General features: G+C 42.3%; 1 long non-coding RNA gene across 1 annotated transcript in view; it reads left to right on the plus strand.

The window, feature by feature from the left end:
* LOC138755246 (uncharacterized) overlaps nt 1–21,931 on the plus strand; it is a 35,558-nt gene extending 13,627 nt beyond the window's left edge. Inside the window, exons 3-5 of the long non-coding RNA XR_011352137.1 lie at nt 10,681–10,783; nt 16,392–16,542; nt 18,754–21,931. This is a non-coding gene — a long non-coding RNA (uncharacterized lncRNA). The remainder of the gene's footprint in view (nt 1–10,680; nt 10,784–16,391; nt 16,543–18,753) is intronic.
* Nucleotides 21,932–22,276: the final 345 nt, after the last annotated feature.

Consider the following 22,276-nt stretch of genomic DNA (forward strand, 5'->3'; position numbering starts at 1 on the left):
TGATCTGGATGATAATGTAATATATTGGATCAGCAAGATTACACAAAGACTGAAGGAGTTGAGGATAGCGAAGAAGGTTTTCAAAGCTTGCAGAGGGATCGAGACCATCTGGAAAAGTGGGCTGAAAAAGGCAAATGGACAAGTGTGAGATGCTGTATTTTGGAATGACAAACCAAGAAAGGACATACATGGTGAATGGTAGGGCACTGAGGAGTGTGGAAGAACAAAGAGACCTGAGAATACAGATACATAATTCCCTGAAAGTGGCAATACAGATGGAGAGGGTTGCAGAGAGCTTTTGACATATTGGCTTTATAAGTCAAAGTATTGAATATTGGAGTTGGGATATTATGGTAAAGTTGTATAAGACATTGGTGAGGCCAAATGTGGAGTATTTTGTGCAGTTCTGTTCAACTAACTACAGGAAAGATATGAGTGAGATAGAAAAGGTGCAGAGAAGATTTACTAGGATATTGCCCGAACCTCAGGAACTGAGTTACAGGGAAAGGTTAAACAGGCTAGGACTTTATTCCCTAGAGTATAGATGAATGAAGGGAAATTTGATATTTTAAATTATGAGGGGAATAGACAGTAAATATAGAGAGTCTTTTTCCACTAAGGGTAGTTGAGATACAAACTAGAGGACATATGTTAAAAGGGAGAGGGGAAATGTTTAGGGAGAACTTCTTCACATAGAGTGGTGGGAGTGTGAAATAAGCTGCCAGCTGAAGTGGTGAATGCAACCTCAATTTTAACATTAAAGAAGAATTTGGACAGGTACATGGCATGGATGGGGGAGGTATGGTGGGCTATGGACTGGATTCATGTTAGTTGGCTTGGGCAAAAAAAATGGTTTGGGGCTGACTAGAAGGGCCAAAGGGGCCTGTTTCTATGCTGTAGTATTCTATGGTTCTACAGCAAAATCCATTGCAGTAGGAAATGGCAAAGCTTCACTCCCTGATGAACTCAATGCCTTCTGCTCATAATTCAACCATAAGAAAAAGAAAAAACCATCAGTCCCCAATGTTCCCATGTCCCCAATAATCCTCCCCTTCCATATCCAAGGATGACGTGTGGGCTGCCTGCAGGAGAGTGAATCTGAGGAAAGCACTGGCCCCGATGGAGAACTTGGCCCTGTATTAAAACTCTGCCCTGACCAACGTACCAACGTATTCACAGATATCTTCATCTCACTCCGGCAGGGTATGGCATCCACACAGGCATCAATTGTACTGGTGCCTGAGAAGAGTGTGGTAATCTGCCTAAACGACTGTTGACTGGTGGCACTCACATCAAAAGTGATGGTGTTGATATTGACTGGTGAGCCTGACATCAGTGGTGAAAGTTATTGGAAGGTGTTTTTGGGGAATCTGATATACAATTATTTGTATAGCCAGGGACTAATTAAGGATAATCAGCATGTTGGTTGTGTTTAACCAATCTGATAGAATTTTTGTGAGGAAGCTACCAGGAAAGTTGAAGGAAAGGCTGTAGATGTTGTCTCTATGGGTTTTAGTAAAGCCTTTGATAAGGTCCAGCATGGGAAGATTGTCAGAAAGATTCAGATGCTAGGTATTCATAGGGAATAGTCAACTGCATTTGACATTGCATTGCCTATACTGAATAAGAGAAGCCTGAGTGTGGTAGTGGATGATTGCTTCTCAGACTGGAGGCCTGTAATAATGGTGTGTTTCAGGGATCAGTGCAGGGATCATTGTTGTTTATCATGTATATCAATGATCTGGATGATAATGTGGTAAATTGGATCACCAAATTTGCAGAAGACACCAAGATAGGAGGTGTTATGGACAGCGAGGAAGTCTTTTAAAGCTTGCAGAAGAATTTGGACCAACTGGGAAAATGGGCTGAAAAATGGCAGATGGAATTTAATGTAGGTAGTATGGATCATTTATGATTGCTGCTTATCTCCGACAGCACATTCCATGTAAATTTTCTAGATGGAGGGGAAAGTTTTTCCTGTACTGGGCTGTGTCCATTACTTTTGCAGAGCTTTCCACTCTGAGAAATTGGTGCCCCCATAGCAGTCCATTATGAAGCTGGTCAGTACACTTTTCACTACACACCTGTAGAAGTTTGCCAATGTTTTTGATATCATAACCAAACCTCCACAAACTCCTGACAAAATAAAGGGCGCTGATGTACTTTCTTCATGATAATATTCATGTTGGATTCGGGATAGGCTCTCTGAAATAGTGACTTCCAGGAATTAAAATTCCTCTCCACCTCTGTTTTCCCCTCCTGAGGTCTACAATCAGCTCCTTGGTTTTGGAGACATTGAATGTGAGGTGGTTTTAGAACATCGTTCAGCCTGCATGCTGACTCATCACCTTCCTTTATACAACCCACTACTGTGGTATTGTCAGTGAATTTGTAGATGGTGTCATTGTCATATTGAGTCATATAGTCATGGGTGTAAAGGGAGTAGAGCAGGGAGGCAGCCCTGTGGTGCTCGAGAACTGATAGAAATTGTGGAGGAGATGTTCTTGCCAATCCGCATTGATTGGGGTCCAGAAGTGAGGAAATCCAAGATCCAATTACTCAGTGGGATATTGAGGCCAAGGTCTTGGAGAATGCTGATCAGTTTTGAGGGGATGATGGTGTTAAATGCTGAATTTTAGTCGATAAAGAACATCCTGATGTACTAATCTTTGCTGTCCAGGTGTTCCAGGGTTTTGTGTAGACTCAGTGGTTATGGCATCTGCCATAGACCTTTTATAATGGTGGGCAAATCGGAATGGATCCCTGTCGCCGCCCAGGCAGGAGCTGATATGCTTCAACACCAGCCTTTCAAAACACTTCATCACTGTGGATATGATGCCACTGGTCGGTGGTCATTTTGGCAGGTTGCAATACTCTTCTTGGGTACAAGTACGAATGAGGCTTGTTTGAAACACATGGGTACCACGCCCTGCCTGAGTGAGATGTTGAAGATATCCAGGAATATGTCACCACAGGTTTTCAGTACTCAGCCGGGTACTCTGTCTGGACTGGATGCATTAGTTGGATTCATGTTTCTGATGACAGCCTGTACATTGTCCTTAGTTATTGATAATAGAGGGTCATCAGGGGACATGGTGGTGCGCAATGGCTTTTCCTTGTTCTGGTGCTCAAATTGACCGTAGTAGACATTGAAATCATCTGGGAGTGAGGCTTTGCTGTCTCCTACTGCACTCAATATGGTTTTGTGTCAGGTTGTATCATTTGAGTCCTGCCATAGCTATCGAATATCCTTCATTTTTTTTTTCCTTTTTCATCTAGAATCTCCGCTTTGCATGGGAGATGGCTTTTTATAAATTGAACCTGGTCCTTGTGTCATAATCTGGATCTCCAGACTTGAATTGCTGTGATCTGGTTCTTCGCAGGTTCCAGATTTCATTGTTCATCCAGGGCTTCTGGTTGGGGGAAAAACCTGAATGATTTGGTGGGGACACACTTGGTCAAATCATTTATTGATGAAGTATGTAATGGCCCTGGTGCATTCTTTCAGATCCTCAGCTGAGTTCCTGAACACCGACTGAAGGCAATTCTTCAGCCTCTTACGACCACTTTCTGGCTATTCTGATCACTGGAGCCTTTCTTTTTAGGCTCTGTCTGTATGCAGGCACAAAGGGCTCATAATTAGTAACCTGATTTTTTTTTGGTAGCAAACATGCTAATAATTGCCTCAAAACACTTTCTGTCCCAAGTCTTCCTTTAGTCAAAGCAAAGAAACCCGTTTCATTAGTTCAAAATGGCTTCTTGATGCTCCAGAATTTTGATGCAAAATGTTCATAAAAGAATACTAATATGAAGATGGGTGTGTGTGAAAGTATCTTTTGGCAGCAATATTGAAGGATCAGCATAAAAACCAATTCAGTACTGATTTTGAAAGATTCCTTTCACCACCTATCCACTTTTTCCCTCTTTGAAGAACAAAGTCTGCCCCACCCATACAGAAATACTACTTTGTGAGTTGCTTTTCAGGGTAATATGCTGGTGCAACTTGTATAGCTGTGTGTAAATTTATTTCCACGTTCCTGTTTTGCTAAATTTGAAGCAATTGAATTATTGAACATTGTCCATTAACTTTAGCTTAAAATATTTTTTTTTTTTAAAATTGACAGATTTTGTTCCAGAGAAATTGAACTATTTTAAAGTGTTTTCCTAAAATTGAAGTTCATAAAATGGAGGCTGCCTTCGACAAAAATGCATCTTTTGCACAATAGTTTCATAAACACAATAGACTTGGAAGCTCTCCACTGGCCACTGAGACAGAGGTGCACCAAAGAAGAGGTACAAGGACTGCTTAACGAAATCCCTTGGTGCCTGCCACATTGACCACCGCCAGTGGGCTAATATCGCCTCCAACCGTGCATCTTGGCGCCTCACAGTTTGGCGGGCAGCAACCTCCTTTGAAGAAGACCGCAAAGCCCACCTCACTGACAAAAGACAAAGGAGGAAAAACCCAACACCCAACCCCAAGCCACCAATTTTCCCTTGCAACCGCTGCAACCGTGCCTGCCTCCCACATCGGACTTGTCAGTCACCAACGAGCCTGCAGCAGACGTGGACATACCCCCTCCATAAATCTTGGTCCGCGAAACCAAGCCAAAGAAAAAAAGACTTGGAAATGATTCTTGCAAGCCAGTTTATTGTAGATATTCTCTGCAGAATTCTTAGAATGAATAATCTATCATAAAAATTTCCTTCTCCAAGTTTCAATATCTACAGTCTCTAGTCTCCAATAATCTAAATTACGCTCTTTTAAGTATTTTTTAAAACCAGTGCTGCTGTTTTACTCACTCTGGTACCATTTAAATTCATGTCTGTGGAGTTAAGGTTTTGAACATATCAAACCTGCCAAATTCTGTATATTAATTCAATGAAGTGATGTTAAAGAAAGCTGGACCACACCCTAAGAGTTGTTCAGCCCAAACCTGGAAAAAATCCACAGAATGCCCAACCTTGCATCAGCCTTCAACTTTGCAGTCAACTTCCCTGTGAAATTGTGTATGGAAGTGGTTATCTGCACATTTTGCTTATAACCGAGAGGCAGAATTTCAAAGTACAGTAAAACCCCTGGTATCCAGAATTCAAGCATCTGGCATCCTCCAGCAAATGGCAAAAAAAATCAAGGAAAATCAATTTTAAAAATTAAAATAATTAAGAATAATAGGTAAAATACCTAAGTTTAAATTTGTAAATGCTCTCCAAAGTAACATAAACCTTTGGTGAAATAGGAGCAAATACTAAGCCAGCTCAAATAGCTCATCAGAGCTATTTGAATAAAGTTGTATGAAACAGAAATGGCGACACCCACGATGACGAGATGGTTGATGCTGCTCGCCATTGGGATGACTCTCTTCATGTGTCTCCTTATCCCTGCTTAGTAAGAGTTGCCTCAGTGTGATGATACGACCACCAGCCTACTGCAGGGGACAATCTCTGTACCTGCAGGAAGACCACCCAAGGGCGGAAGGGTGTGAAATGTGCATATTTATTATTATCCTTTCTTTTCCAGGTAATGTTCTTGGAAGGGTCCAACACAAAATGTTGACTGACTATTCTATTCATGTATGTTCCTTGACATTCTGTAAAGAATCTTACCTGTCACATGACCCTACTGACGAGTACTTTGTCAGAAGTTGCATCACCTGCCAATTAAGGTTAGGCTATGCCCACCCAGTAGTGCACACCAGATCATTGACCATTTTAATCACCTAAGCAATTACAAGGGCTGGACCCTCCACATGGAGGAAATCTTCCTCTTTTGCTCTTCAGCCCTGAGACAAACCCTACTCCACTGTTGGTCATGAACTGTGGAGAATACTGGAGGATCAGGGCTGTTGTATATTGTTATCTGAGCTGTGCCCATGTTAAACAAGGAATGGCAAGTAGCGTACAGTAGTCCTTGGTTGTGATGGTGTATCCAATGTGACTGGGTTGTTCTGAGCTCGTATGAGTGTAAGCAGTTATTGATATAGGTAGTGTTGAGTTCAATGTGATTGATTATACTGTGTTGTGTGATTGAGAGTAACCGAGTGAGTATTATCTCTGTTGTGATCCCATCATGTCTGTTTCAATTAAGATTCATCCTGTACCCAGACCCGTTGCTATTTGAACCCATTGAACTTGTTTGCCTTTCCACACAACTCCTGCTGAGTGACCATATAACCGCTAACGGCCATGTCAGTCCTTCAGGTCTGCACTGGTTCACTAGAACAACTCCACTAGCTCAAACCTCCCGCTCTCCGCCCATAACCCTCCAACCCCCTCACTTCCATATACACATCCGCCAAAACCTGAAGATGAGCCAAGTACTATTCAGTCATGGGACTAGATGCAGTAAAAGTTTTAGCAGGATCCCATTAATTGGCAGTAGTATTGTTTTAGTTGGAGACTTAGCAACATAGGGGCAGTTTTTCATGGTTCAAGAAGCTGGCTTGCCAATTTTGTGGTGCCGCATTAATAAAGTGAGGTTGGATAACAGTAGCCAGTCTCAACTGGATCAAACATCCAGTGCATCTATCTAGACCAGTACAAGCCTTCTGACAGTGGTTTGCAGGGGTATGGACACCATTTTCACACTTGGTAGCATGCAAACTGGCTGGGTTGCTGGTTTGGATCTTGCTCCATTACAATATATAGCAAGGAAAAGGCAACTTGTACTGCACCAACACCTAGGAAAACCAAAGATGTGGATTCTAGAGACAGGGAGGGACAGCACATCTGAAAAATATCAAAAATCATTTTAAGAAAGGACAGATGATGTTGGAACAATTGAAGGCAAAATTGCACTAAAGTTTGCTTGACCCAAGCACTTGAAGTGATGGTGGAAAGATAGCAGCATTGTAACATTCAGAGAGTCCCTGAGTTGCAAAGGCTTGTCTTCCTAAGAAGTGTCCAAAAGCAGGTTTCTACTACAGAAACATCTGTTTTCTGTAATGACCCCAATTGTATCAGTCTAGGTATACATGCCATAATTTATTTCATTAAATGATCACCCTCCCACAACTCGCAATTAAAATAATGGTTTAGGTACTGTATCCAGTCATAAAAGAATACCATGACATTTTATGACTAGATTAAATATTCCACGAAAAAGGTGTGGTAGAATTTGTGTGAAGTTCGTTTCTTCAGATGGGTTTTCTCATCTGTCAAGTAACCACTTTTATGAAAGTGCCTTTGGTTATCTTTTGAAGTTGGGTATTGGGCAAAATCAAGTCTGAAAGTGATCATAAAATTTTGATTAATCTTGAACAATTTTCCAAATAAAAAGGGAAATAAAGGAATGATTGGACTAGTTATAATTATTGTGTTCAGGAAGGTTATTATAATGACTTTGGGAAATTAGCTAATGCATAGCAAATATGTGAGTGCAACAAAAATCAAAGGTGAAGAAGAATTGTTGGAACATGTCAATACCTGTAAAGGATTTCGCTTTATTATAAATAGTCACAAGGTGTACACACCTAAAGTCAAATCCTATGGATAACTTCACTTTGATATCTGCTGTCACATTACCACCCAAATTCACAAAAAATACCTATAATTTAATCTGAGTACTACAATAACAGAATGTTTAATGAGCAAAGTAATTGCAAGAATGTGTTCAACAGGAGATTGTTTTGGGGGTGGGGTAAGAATCCCCTTGGGAGTTAATATGTGGAGGGAATTAGGTTCAAGTGGGTCACTAAGAAAACAAGGACAAAAGCATTTTGGGCAAAACCCTAGCCCACTTTAATTCCTAACTCTGAAAGATGTATAGCAAGGTGTAAATACAAATTTCTTTCCCTAAAATATCATCTTGGCAAACCTCATAATAATATGTGAATTTCAGTCCGTACTGTGATTTAACAATCAGAGCCATTAAACTTTAGTTCTGGGCTTATCTTAAATATTCAATCTGAATACTCTCATCAATTTCCACTTGTATATTTTTCTCAATTATCAGCTACATTCATTACAAATTTCTGCATTCATATTTATTCAAACATCAAAGAAAATGCTCTAATAAGAATTGGCCATCTATTTCTGTCCTTAATTCTGGAGGTTTGTTTTTTCAAACTCATGGGGCTTCAGGCTAATGGAAGTGAGGTAAAGAGAATGTGGCCAGGGTGGGGTGAGCGAATAAGATGCAGTGGCACAGGTAAATAAAGCAGAGAATAGAACTGATGTGATTGGTCTCCTAGAAACTAGCAAGTCCCTGTTTGGCTGAATGGCCTCCTCCATTGCTTGATTAGATAATAAAGAAATATCCCAAAATGCACTCTAATAAAGTATGATTGAGTCACAGACAATGTTCCACTGACCATTCCTATTACGAGCAGTGAAATCTTTTTTGTTTGCACATTCGTTGAAGGGATGAAATGAATCATTGAGTTTACAGTACAGAAACTGACCCTTCAGCTTGTTGAAGCTGGTCCCATTTGCTTACATTCAGCCCATATCACTCTCAACCTTTCCTATCTATGAACCTACTGTTGTCCCTGTCTCTGTCAGTTCTTTTGGCACCTTGTTACATGTACCCACCACCTACAAGGCCGTTTTTAAAACTTTACCGTCTCACCTTAATTCAATACCCTCTAGTTTTAGACTCCCCTGCTCCCAGAAAAAGGCAATGAGTATTTACCTTATTTGTCGTCCTCAAATTTTTCTAAACTTTTATGAGATCTCATCTTTTCCTTCTATGCTTCAGGTCAAAAGGTCCCAGCCTTTTCTTACAATTCAAGCCTACCAATTCAGCAAGGTTCTTGTGAATCTTTTCTGTGAACTTTTTTAAATATTTTGAGAATTTTCAATCAACATACATTCAAAATTAAGAATAATATCAATAATATTAATAAAATGATACAAATATCGATCTTCACATCAATATTAAAGAAAGTGAGAAAAAAAGTCCACATGCGATTCAATTATTATAAATAAAGAAAAATTCCAATAATACTGCAAAAATGCAAATTCAATGTCCATGTGGAACCAAAGGGAAAAAAGATAATAGAGAGAAAGAAGAACAAAATGTGAGAAACAGAAGTACCTTCACAGAATTTGCTCGAGACAAAAATTGAGAACAAAGAACATTTATTATACAACAATGCAAAGTTGGGTGCTTCCCCTTACCCTGGGAATACACACATACACCGGGGCTCACCCAACTTTTATACAGTTGATTTCAATATAGAAATACCCTCCCCCTTACATTCTTCTGCCTCCTGGATGAGTTTGGCATTAGGCAATCCTGTCTGCCCCTACGTGCTGTTTCTGTGAACTTGGAGGACCAGGGGGTATCCTGTCGGTGTCCCATCATGTCATTGTCCTTATTGTCCTTATTGACAAACCTGCCTTTGTTCTAATTCACACCTTCCCGACTCTCAGGGCTACAACCTTATATGCAGAACTTGCTAATTCTAAGGCTAGAAGACCCTTATCTTATCCAAACTAACTTTACTTCCTACATTCTAATATCTCCTTCTTTCTTTGGCTTGGCTTCGCGGACGAAGATTTATGGAGGGGGTAAAAGTCCACGTCAGCTGCAGGCTCGTTTGTGGCTGACAAGTCCGATGCGGGACAGGCAGACACGGTTGCAGCGGTTGCAGGGGAAAATTGGTTGGTTGGGTGTTGGGTTTTTCCTCCTTTGCCTTTTGTCAGTGAGGTGGGCTATCTAATATCTATTCTTATCCTATTCATACTGGCTTTATTCATTACACATATATCCATACTAGTTTCCTCATCTTCATATTTTTATATCAGTTTTACTCATCTCTCACAAAAATAAGAGGTAGACCTCCCACCCCCATTGCCCCCCCCCCACAAAGAAACAAGAAGAAAAAGCAAGAAAAGAAAAAAAATAAGAAAAAGAAAAGATTGGCTTCACCTTGGATAAACCCCAGTCCCATCAAGGAATGAATAACCTGACTTATCTAGGGAACTCGGCGCTGCGAGCACCAGAGGGGAAGAGACAGGAAGGGGAATCATTAAAGAATTATCCCAATACACCTTAGGTGTAAATTAAAAAAAGATCATAACTGTTTCTGAAGTTATAGGTGATCTTCTCCACGAGAACACAATTATGCGGGCTAAACCTAGTTGGGAATCAGATTTCCATGCAACTGCTATGCATTTTCTGGCTTAGTTGGCATCTTCAGAAACTGATACCATTTCCTCAACATCCAATTCCTTTGTGATTCCAGGTTATGTGGATCACATGTCTGCTGATTCCTCCAGCAATACTGATTGCTTCTCTGGCACCCCAAACGCTTACTACTTTGGCTGGACAGAATAAATTATGTCATCACCTCTCTCAGGACATGGTTTATAGCCCTGCGCAGGAAGACAGGGTTGCCCTTTGAGTCACTCAAAGCATTTATCAAGCAGACTCTTGTCCTTCTCCCACATTTCCATTACTTACACCATTCTGGAGAGTTCTTCATTACGTCAAGGTTGAACTGAACTGCACTTAATACTGTGTGGTCTTGTACAGTTGCAACAGGACACCCCAGCTCATGTAGTAAATGCCTTCACCAATGAAGGCAAGCATGCCAAGAACCGTTTTTTACCACTGTTTATTTGTGTTGAATAATTTCAATGTTCCACAGGCACACAGACCTGATGAGCTTTTTCCCTAATCACACCTGCAGCAAGGTATCTGATTACATTGTGTTTTTCCCTTGTTATCTGCAGGCACCTACTTGTTGATCAGAGGCCTCCTCCCATCTCTTTCAGTTTCAAGAATATCTGAAATGTTTTAGTGTTTCAAACTATGGAATTAAAAGGAATCAGTGCGGTAAGCTTTTTCTGTTATGCTTTAACGACTCATCATACTTTTGAAACATAAGGTGGAACATGTACACATTAGATTGGGTGGGAATTATTTTTCCGAGTTTTTCCCCTTTTGTCATTCATTTTGGAGGGTAATAATTCACACAAACCTGAAGTTGCACAGGCAATGGCATAAAGGGGACCTTTTTTGTCTTGCTCCAGGAATATTACAGTAGACTTTAGCACTCCCAGGTAGAGAAAAAGGGATTTAACACATATCAGAACTTAAACTACTATGCTCTTGGCTTTTTAAAAAATCTCTGGGTGCTTTTGAAAGATGTTTTCAACCTATCAAAAGGTTATCTATTGTGCCTTTCATGTCTTTTAAAATGTCCTGCAAGCACCTAGCAATCTCTGAAGTACCTTAGGAATGTTTTGGCTCATGGCTGGTTGGGTTTGTCTGCCTTCGGGGTTCGTGGAAGAGGAGGAGCTGGGTAGAAGGCAGGCAGGGCTGGAACAGCTGGGAGTTGAGGAAGAAGGTGAGCACAATACAGTTAGGTGGGTATACAAAGAGGAAGATTTCTCTCTTCCTGCAATATGTGAGCTGGTTGCAATAAGGCCCTATCACCTCCTGAAGTCACAAACCAGGGCAGGAGGATTGTTGTCTTCAAACTTTTGTCGTCATTGGAGAATGAAGCCTATCATTGTATTAGAAAGTTGACCTGTGCTCTCTACAACTGGAGAACATCTGCCTTTCCTTCCCCTTGTGCACATGCTGCATTTTGTAGCCAAAGCAGGCTTCCCTGGGGTTGAAGATGCCATAGACTACACACATTTTGTCTTGTGCAGTTCCCAGCATCAGCTTGGCATCTTCAGAAACTGATACCATTTCCTCAACATCCAACTCCTTTGTGATTCCAGGTTATGTGGATCACATGTCTGCTGATTCCTCCAGCAATATTGATGCTCATTGCTTCTCTGGCACCCCTAACGCTGACTACTTTGGCTGGACAGAATAAATTATGTCATCACCTCTCTCAGGACATGGTTTATAATCCTGCGCAGGAAGACGGGGTTGCCCTTTGAGCCACTCAAAGAATTTATCAAGCAGACTCTTGTCCTTCTCCCACATTTCCATTGCTTACACCATTCTGGAGAGTTCTTCATTACGTCTTTGATCAATGTTTATTTTGCATCTACAATCTTCTGTCTCCACATGCAAGGCTATGGTGCTTTTCAGTTACTGTAACTACAACTATTCCAGCATTTGCATTGTTACCAAGACCCTCAAAGGTCAACCCCTCCTCCCTTGGCAATAAGCCCTCTCCTATTGCCTTCAAATTGCTATCAATGAAATGCTCCAAAGTGTAGACATTCATGAGTTAGTCAGTAGCCATTTACTTTGTTCAATGAGGTGCCACATACACTCTTTGTATATGTGTGTGTATGTGTATGTGTGTGTGTATGTGTGTGTGTGTGTGTATAAAACACACACACACACACACACACACACACACACACACACACACACACACACACACACACACACACACACACACACACACACACATTTGGTGTTGATTTAAGGATAGAGTTGACCATTAATCTTTACAAATCAATAACACAGAAGAAAGATGGGACTCAATTTAACATGTTTAAAGTCTGGTGTGCAGCCCTTCCTCAGGGTCAGCCTAGAGAGTGTGGTTAAATTTCTAGAATGGAATTTGAACCCATGACCTGATCCACAGTCAATTGTGTTCAAAGTGAGAGGACTGCTGTTAACTGTGAGTCCTTTTCAGTGTTTACCATCCCCACAGTTTCACTGTTGAAATTGTTAACCTCTGGATAGTTATATCTCAGGCTTGACACTATCTGGTGAGTTGGGTGACCCAAACTTAATTATTACCCTTCAGCAAGACAAGGCCTCAATCTCTCTAATTGCCCAAAAGGGTAAAAACATCTAAGTTGTTATCTATTCTTGGAGACACACTAATATCTCCAATCCTCGGCTTTCCTTTCTCATTACAAGTATCATGTGGAAAGGGCTCTGTGTATCTCGGAAAGCCTTGCAAATCTTACATTGCCTGTCCTCATCTAGCCTGAGGAGGGAAGTCAAACCTTCACACCCTGCCACCAAAATTAATCCATTTTAAAGATGTTATTCCAATGCAGGATGATATCAATGAACCATAATGTTTGGGACATTTCGCTTCACAGGTCCTTGTGAATACTCAGGTATGTTTAATTACTTAATTGGTGCAGGTATGATTTGAAGCTTTTGATCACTTTTGGAGCCTGTAATTGCCATGTTTCAACACGAGGACCAGAGTTATGCCAATGAAAGTCAAATAATCCATTATGAGTTGAAAAACAAGAATAATACAGTAAGAGTTATTGCCCCAACCTTAGGATTACCAAAATCAACAGTTTGGAGCATCATCAAGAAGAAAGAGCATTCTGGTGAACTCAGAAATCACACAGGGATTGGCATTCCAAAGAAGACCTCCACTGATAATGACAGAAGAATTCTCATCATAATGAAGAAAAATCCTTAAATGTATGTCCGACAGATCAGAAAGACTCTTCAGGAGGTGGGTGTGGATGTGTTAATGACTACAATCTGCAGACTTCACAAACAGAAATACAGAGGCTACACCACAAGACATCAACCTCTCGCCTCAGAAAAGATGGCCAGATTACAGGTTAGTTACCAAGGAGTATTTAAAAGAACCTGCAGAATTCTGGAAAACTGTCTTGTGGACAGATGAACCAAGAGTAACCTGTATCAGAGTAATGGCAAGAGCAAAGTATGGAGGCATAAAGAACTGCCCAAAATCTAAACATGCCACTTTTGCCATACTTTGCATCTTGAAGTGTAATCTCTGTGCAGTGAACTGGAATTCACTATCTGCGTATTGTTCAGATGACCGGCTCCTCCCTTGGTTCCACCCTGACCTACCCTAATGTAAACCCTGGCTTTCCTGCCTTTACTTCAGATTCACCTGAGGACTATTATATCTACCGGCCATTGATTATAAGCTATTAAAAACGTGTTTGTACTCCTCACTTGTCTCTGAGTGCATTCAGTCATGTTACAATTTTAATAGCTTAACTTTGAAGCAGGATGGAAGCCCTTTTGAAGCCAGGCATGCTCCAGGTCGACCCTCTGTCCCCAGAGGCCCTGTAGGAATCACCTACTGGCAGGAGTCCTACCTGATGGCCACTCTCTCGAGTCGGCCTTAAGGGATTCAGAGACTGTGCAACTTACAAGTTGGCCATAGAAGGCTTGGAGGCCTCAGAATGATGTGCAGGTGAGACACCAACTCTCTCAACGTTAACAAAGTCCTGATAAGTCGCTGGATGATTATGTCTTTGAACTGTGGGTCTTGACTAGGAAATGCCACTATGAAGTGGTCACTGCCTGGATGAAAGACGAGGAACAAATCTGGGACACCCTCGTGACAGGAATGAGGTCACGGTATGTGAGGCAGCGACTGCTAGAATTGGGGAAGAAAGACTTGGCCAGCACTCTAGAGCTGGCAAAAGCACTCTAACAGGCCCAACTGGGAGGTGACAACCTCATAGGCGAAGGTAACGTCTTTTCAGAAGACCAGGTCAATAGGGTGCCAGCGACCGCAGCGCCAGTGCCAACTGCTGTGGTCACGTGCGACTGGGAATCCTACTTCTGTGGACAGGCACAACCCTCGGTCCTGGGTAAACTTGTATCTCTCACTTTGTTCGTTTTAGATTGGTCACAGTGTTCGAGCTACCAAAAGAAAATAGACACCCACACCGAGAGCAGTTCAGTTTATACAAATGTTTATTACAAATTCAAAAGATGATTTCAAACTACAATATGCAAGCCCTTCCCAATTATACTTATCAACGCCTGGACTGGTCCCAACTGCTGAAGTGAGGCAATGACCGCACAGTTGTAGTAAGTTGTTGGGGCGCCGGTAGCAGCTTCTCCACCTCCCCTGACTGGGACATTAGCTGGACTCTAGAAGTTCTTCTTCTTGCTGAGAGACGTTTCCACCCCTCAGAGAGTCTCCACTTCAGCAGTGGGACCATGGTTTATATTACCCAAAAAATTGTTTACTCACAGCTTATCTCTTTGAATAAATGATTTAATTATCTTCAAGGTCTCCTGACAGTCTGCGACCAACAAAAGGCGACTGGATCTCTGGGCCTCATGGTGTAAATTAGATTATGTCTACTGATTCATATATGCATCCCTGCGCCCCATGGTGGAATTTAGATGTGTCTACTAATTCATATGCATCCTGGGCCTCATGGTGGAATTTAGATTATGTCTTCTGAAGCAACTGAATCCCTTCTTGCATAAGCTAGTCTAAATCCTCCATTACATCCTCCCATGCCTGATGCCCCGCGAAGGACTCCATGTGCTCAGGATGTGGTAAGTGAGGGAACTGGGTGAAGGTCTGGGTGGCCAAGGGGAACCCAAAGAGGGCAACCACGTGTGTGACCCCGAATTGGTTCCCAAAGTGCCGGCCCTAGCCTCTCCATGCTGCTCACCGTCAACATCTTGCTGCACCTTGTGGCAAGACTCAGTACTGGAAGTGAAGTGTCACGGAAATCACGTCACCTTCGCCTATGAGGTTGTCACCTTCCAGTTGGGCCTGTTAGAGTGCATCTTGCCTTGCCTCGTGGTCGATCCCACCTCGTTCTTCTTTGGATCAAGCTGGAGGGCAGCCTTCTTGCCATGGCACATGATTGATGCCATCTTGTCTGCCAGCCGTTCATGAGGAGAGAGTCAACATCGACATGGGGAGCAATATGGGACCACTGGCATCAGTCGTCCTGGATCAGACAATACTTCGCCAATTGAATAACTCGACGATGGAGGTGAGGGCAAACGGACACTCTGCGATGGCTCTACACTTAAAAGTGTATCCAATGGAACTGTATTTACCCAGCATCGCACTCGCACACTGCAATGATCCAGGGGTATGTATAGTAGATCTAACTGTAAAAGGGGGGAAATTTTGTAAGTTCCAATTGTATGTACTGAAGGATTTGTGTGCTTTTGTATTGCTGGGCCTGGACTTCCTGTGTCACCTTAAAAGTGTGACCATGGAGTACTCTCCCTCCAATCATGGTGTGGAACGGAGTGTCCCGAAAGTTGGATGCCACATGTGGTGTCTCCACCCTAAATATTGATTTCCCCCCCACTGTTTCTGAATCTGACTCCGGATTGCAACTAATAGCTACAAAGAGCAGGCAAAACAGTGTGGGAGATCAGGAATTTATCAGAGCCAAGATGCAGCGGCTGCTTAAAGAAAACATCATTTTGCCTAGCAACAGCCCATGGAGAGCCCAGGTGGTAGTCGTAAAAGGGGGAGAAAAGTCCAGACTAGTGATTGACTATAGCCAAACAATTAATCGCTTCACACTCCTGGACCTATACCCCCCCCCCTCAAATTTTGGACATGGTAAACAAAATTGTGCAGTATCGGGTCTTTTCAACCATTGGCCTGAAAGCTATATACCATCAGTTACCAATCCGTTCCAAGGACCGTCCCTACACAGCATTTGAGGAAGACTGATGGCTTTATCTGTTCCGGAGGGTCCCTTTTAGCATCACTAACATGGTCTCGGTTTTCCAAAGACAGATGGACAAAATAATTGACGAATACGAATTGAAGGCCACCTTCCCTTATTGCAACAATGTCACCATTTGTGGACACTCTCTGAAAGACCACAACAACTACCTCCAGAAGTTTCTTCACATGACAAAATCCCTGAATCTCATGTACAACTCCAGTAAGTGTGCATTCCTGACTAATCATCTGGTGATTCTGGGCTATGTGGTGGAGAATGATGACATTGGCCCTGACCCCAATTGAATGCGCCCCCTGTTAGACCTCCCGATCCCGAAGACCATAAAGGCCTTAAGGAGTGTCTGGGCTTCTTTTCTTACTACATCCAGTGGGTCCCTCACTAAGCGATTAAAGTCTGCCCCCTCTTAAAATCTATTTCCTTCCCATTATCGGCAGATATACAGGTGGTTTTCGACTATGTTCAGAGCTATATTGCAAAGGCCACCATGCATGCGGTGGATGAGAACACAGTTTTCCAGGTGGAAAACAATGTCTCTGATGTAGCTCTGGCTGCTACCCTTAACTAGGTGGGAAGGCCGATTACCTTTTCATCTCACACCCTACAAGGCCACAAGCTTCAGAACCCATCAGTGGAGAAAGAGGCTCAAGCCATTGTAGAGGCCATGAGGCACTGGAGGCATTGCCTGGCCGGCAGAAAATTTACACTGCTCACCGACCAGTGATCATGTTTAATAATGCAAAAAGGAGCAAAATAAAGAATGACAAGATCGCCAGATGGAGGATTAAACTCCCCACCTATAATTATGATATAGCATACAGGCCAGGTACTCTCAATGAGCCTCTAGATGCCCTGTCAAGAGGAAGCTGTGCCTCTGCACACACCGGCCAGTTGCAGTCACTGCACGATGAGCTTTGCCACCCAGGCATCACTCACATGGCTCATTTCGTCAAAGTACACAACCTGCCCTACTCCACTGAGGTCATCAGGGAAATGACCAGGTCCTGCCTGGTCTGCACTGAGAGCAAACTGCACTTCTACCACCCTGACAAAGCTCACCTGATAAAGGCATCCCACCCCTTCAAACGACTCAGTGTCGATTTCGAGGGTCCCTTTCCTTCCATCATTGGAAACTAGTACTTTCTTAATGTTATCGACAAGTATTCACGTTTTCTGTTAGCCATCCCCTGCCCAGATATGACCACCACCATGGTCATCGGGCCCTTGCACTCTATTTTCACCCTGTTTGGGTATCCCAGCTATATCCATGGCAGCCGGGGATCATCATTTATTAGCTATCGGCTCTTAAGAGGCATTGCCTCAAGCAGGACGACAAGCTACAATCCCTAGGGGGAATGGTCAAGTTGAAAAAGAGATTGCGACTGTATGGAAGGCTGTGGAATTGGCTCTCTGGTCCAAAGGCCTTCCAGGCTCACACTGGCAAGAAGTCCTACCCATGACACTTCACTCCTTAAGGTTGCTCATCTACACTGCAACCAATAAAACTCCTCACGAGCTTATGTTTACTTTCTAGAGGCCCCTCAGCTTTTTCTACCACAATAGCGTGGATCTCCCAGTAGCAACTTATTTAAATTCACCCCATTGCTGACATGTCAGTCCACGGTCTCGGGCTGTACCAGAGTAAGATCACCCTCAAATTGGAGGAACGACACCTCATCTTCCAACTGGATGGCATTAACAGTGACTTCTGTTAGCTTCCCCCCCCCTCCCCCCCACCACCTATTTATCCATTCATCTTTCCTGTAGCTCTGTTTCTTTCCTCCCTTTTCCCTCCCTCTCCTTTCTCCCAGCTCTGTATTCACAGAGCCAACCACCCCTCCCCCATCATTTCTCACTTTTTTCCTCTCTCCAGTCTTCCTTTACATATCCAATTAACACCTATTGTCTGTTGGCTTCCTTCTACTCCTTTCCCTGCCTTTTCTTTCCTTCTCCCCAGCCTTTTAATTCAGGTGCCTGCCTGCTTTTTACTCACACCTTGAAGAAGGGTTCAGGCCAAAAGTGTCAGTTTTATATCATTACCTGCTATGGACACTGCAAGACTGGTTGAGTTCCTCCAGCATTTCTGTGTGTTTTTAACAACAATCCAGTGCCTGCAAATTTTTGTGTATCACATCATTTAATTACTCAGGCTTGGAATGTGTATAATACTGTGGCAATGCTGATAACCTCCCAAGCTTTTCCATATCCAGTCCCTGGCACTGTTTAAATTCTTAAAATTCCTGTTAGATTTTATTCACAATGAACTTTCTTTACAATATGGTTTAACACTGAAATAGTTGGTAAGAATGAGGTAAAATATGAATGATTTGCCAAGAAATTCTATTGAATTTTTTTTTAAGGGGGGCTGAATCAGAAATGAAGGAAGATGAAACAGATGTTCAAATTCCTTTTCAGGATCTGAATGCTATTGGCATGGCTAATCACTAACTTGAGCAGTGCCACATCCTTGAATCACCAGATCTGTTCTCCTTCGCTGATGTTGTACATGGAATTCCAGGATTTAGACCAAACAATAACGAAGAACCAGTGACATTTTTTTTCCCAAGTCGGAATGGTGTGCCTCATGGAGTGCAGCCTTACTGCTTGGCCGAGAGAACATTAGGAGGATACCTAGGGTCCAACCTGCTCTTGCTGCCACAGCAATTATGTCTAGTTGAGTTTATGGCTAACATTGATCTTCAGGATATTGATGTGGTTGGACTCTTTGGTTGAAGATGCTTGTTATCTGGTATTATTGTGGCATGGGTGTTACTTGGCACTTACTTATCAGTCCATGCTTGAATTAGTTTAGGCTTACAGCATACAGGTATGAACATATCCATTTCTCCTTCACAAATGCAGTAGAATTCCTGCTATCCAGAATTCAAGCAACCAACAGCCTCAAAGAACCAGCAAAAAAAAGGAAAATAAATTTTAGATATTAAAATAAGTAGGAATAAAATAATAGGTAAAAATACATCATAAGTAAAATTGTAAAAGTAAATGTTCTCTGAATTAATACATAAAGTGATGGGAGTGGAATGAGCTCCCAGCTGAAGTGGTGAATGTGGGCTCAATTTTAACATTTAAGAAGAATTTGGATAGATTCATGGATAGGAGGGGTATGGATAGGAGGGCTATGGACTGGATGCGAGTCAGAGGGACAAGGCAGAAACATAGTTCAGCGCACTCTATAAGGTGAGAGGCCCTGTTTCTGTACTGTAGTGTTCTATGAACATTTGATAAAGTTGGAAACAAATATTCAGCCAGCCAAGTGACTTGATCGTGCTTTCCTTGTAGCAGCTGTTTGAATAAAGTGTGAAACAGCAATGGCGCCACCCAGGATGAAGTGATGGTTGATGCTCTTCACTGTTGGGGTGACTTTGTTAAAGTTTCTCCCTCTCCCTGCTTAGTAAGAATCGCCCCAGTCAGAGGCTTTATCTGTAAACTTGAGTGGGTTAATGATCTGTTGTAGTGAGTGGTGCAGTGAATAAAGAACAACAGAAGTGTTTAATGAATAATTATAGTTGGCACGCTATCACAATCACCCGACCTCTGAAGTCATGGCTCTCCCAGAGTTCTTTGTGCCCCCCCCCCCACCGGGAACTCCTAATCCTGTGGGTTCCCACAACTACGGATGCCAGTTTGATAATGGAATGGTGTAGTTTAGCACATAACCCACCCCAGAACTGGTCCTCAGAGGTGACGCCACAGTCTCACCTATACGACTAGAACAGGGCTGACAGATACCAGACACCCACTTCCCCCGGGTGCATACCACCCATACCAGCTGATCTAGGTCCACGTGTGCAGGCTTAAGGCGATCTACCAAAACTGTTTCTTGCCTACTGCCAATGTCTATTACAAACATGGAGACATTATTCCGTACTATCTTGAAAGGACCTTCATATGGCCATTGCAATGGCATCCTGTGTGCATCCCTGTACATAAAGGCAGTCCTTGGGTTCAGACTCCAGATCATTAGAGTCACCAATGTAATGAGAGGTGCAATGAATAAAGCACAAAGGAAGTATTTAATGGAATCTTCGCAGGAGTTTAAATAATTACAGTTGGTGCGCTATCACAATCCACTTGACCTCTGAAGTCTCGCCCCCTACCAGAGTTTATTGTGCCACCCCCCCCCCCCCCCTTCCCAGCCACCGGGAATTCCTGATCCTGCATGGTTCCATAACTACAGATGCTGGTTTGATACTATAACGTTATTGTTCGTCTTTCAGGTGGCTCTGTGGAGGGGAGGAACCTGCAGATGCAATGACGGTTAAATGTTTTCAAAGAATGTGAATGAAAATAAAGTAAAATGCTTTAAGGTTTATATATTCATGCAAGTGAAATTTGTTCAGTGTAAATACAGTACTGTATTTTTGTCTTTTGTCTTTAAAACTGTTTATTCTTAATGCAGGTGTATTAGTTTGGCATTGTAAGAGTAAGTCTCAAACAACCAGAAAACACAATTATCCGGCATCTATCAATCCCCATAGATGCCAGATACCAGGGGTTTTACTGTATCTCAACTTTTGAGTTCAGGATCAAAGTTCCTGAAGAAGGGTTCAGGTCTGAAATGTTGATTGCCTTTTACTCCCTATGAATGCTGTGTGACCTGCTGAATTTCACCTACACTTTTATGTACTGCACGAGATCCCAGCATCTGCAGATTTTCCTGTTTACCTTGATACATACCATACCTTTGATGTGAAGCAGTTGAAGATGATATGGGCCCAATACAGTATCTTGGAGCTGAAATGACTGGCAGCCACATTCTTCCTTTGTGCAAGATGTGACTCCAACCATTGGAATGTTTTCTCCTTTGATGCCCATTGGCTCACTTATACTGGTATGCCTCGATGCTACATTTAGTTAAATGCTGACTTGTTGTCAAGAGCTACTGCTCTCACTTCACCACTGGAATTTAGTACTTTCATCCATTGTTTGGAGAAGGCTATGACGTGGTCAGTATTGCAGTGATCCTGGCAAAATTGAACATTTACAGCTAGCACATCTGTAAAAAAAAAGGTTCTTGAATCTGGAGCATTTTCAAACCTCTGTACCTTCTGCCTGAAGGGAGGAGAGAGAAGAGAGCATGACTGGGGGGAGGAGATATATCCTTTAATCTCCTCTCCCCGTGCTGCACTGCTCTGGTGGTGCTAAAGGAATATCTGCATTATTGCAACTCACCGTGAATATGAATTATTTACCTATCTTGTGTATTTATTGTCTTGTGTAATTTATTGTGTTTACTTTTTACAAATACCTGTTCAGCTGCAGCAAGTAGGGATTTTGGTACATATGCACGTTGTACAATGTATGTGACAATAAACTAATTATCATTCAAATGCTGGCTGATTTTTCTGAGGCAGTGGGAGGCGAAGGAAGAGTTAGTGGAAGAGAGGATATTTTGCATGATCGCTAGAACAGTTTTCACAATTCTTCAGTCTTGGGCAGAGCAGTTCCCTTATCATCGAGAAATTCTTTTCCTAACTGTCTCCAACTCCATAACTTGCTTCTGTTAGAACAATATTTAAATTGTCATTTGATCACATCCTTTGCTATGACACAGCTCATTGTTAAATTTTATTTGAATGACGCTTCAATAGAGCACATACTAACATTTTACTACATCAAAGGTACGGTAAGTATTAAGGTAAACAGGAAAATCTGCAGATGCTGGGATCTCGTGCAGTACATAAAAGTGCAGGTGAAATTCAGCAGGTCACACAGCATTCATAGGGAGTAAAAGGCAGTCAACATTTCAGACCTGAACCCTTCTTCAGGAATGTGGAACATCAGACAGACAGACACATGAATAAGAAGGTGGGGGGAGGGGGAGAGACAGGAGGAAGGGAGAGAGACAGGAGGAAGGGAAAGGAGTATATCAGCTAACAGGAAAGTGGTAAGAGGGGGATACAGTTGGGAAGGTGGA

This window comes from Narcine bancroftii, chromosome 2 (genome assembly GCF_036971445.1).
Source record: "Narcine bancroftii isolate sNarBan1 chromosome 2, sNarBan1.hap1, whole genome shotgun sequence".
Taxonomy (NCBI): domain Eukaryota; kingdom Metazoa; phylum Chordata; class Chondrichthyes; order Torpediniformes; family Narcinidae; genus Narcine; species Narcine bancroftii.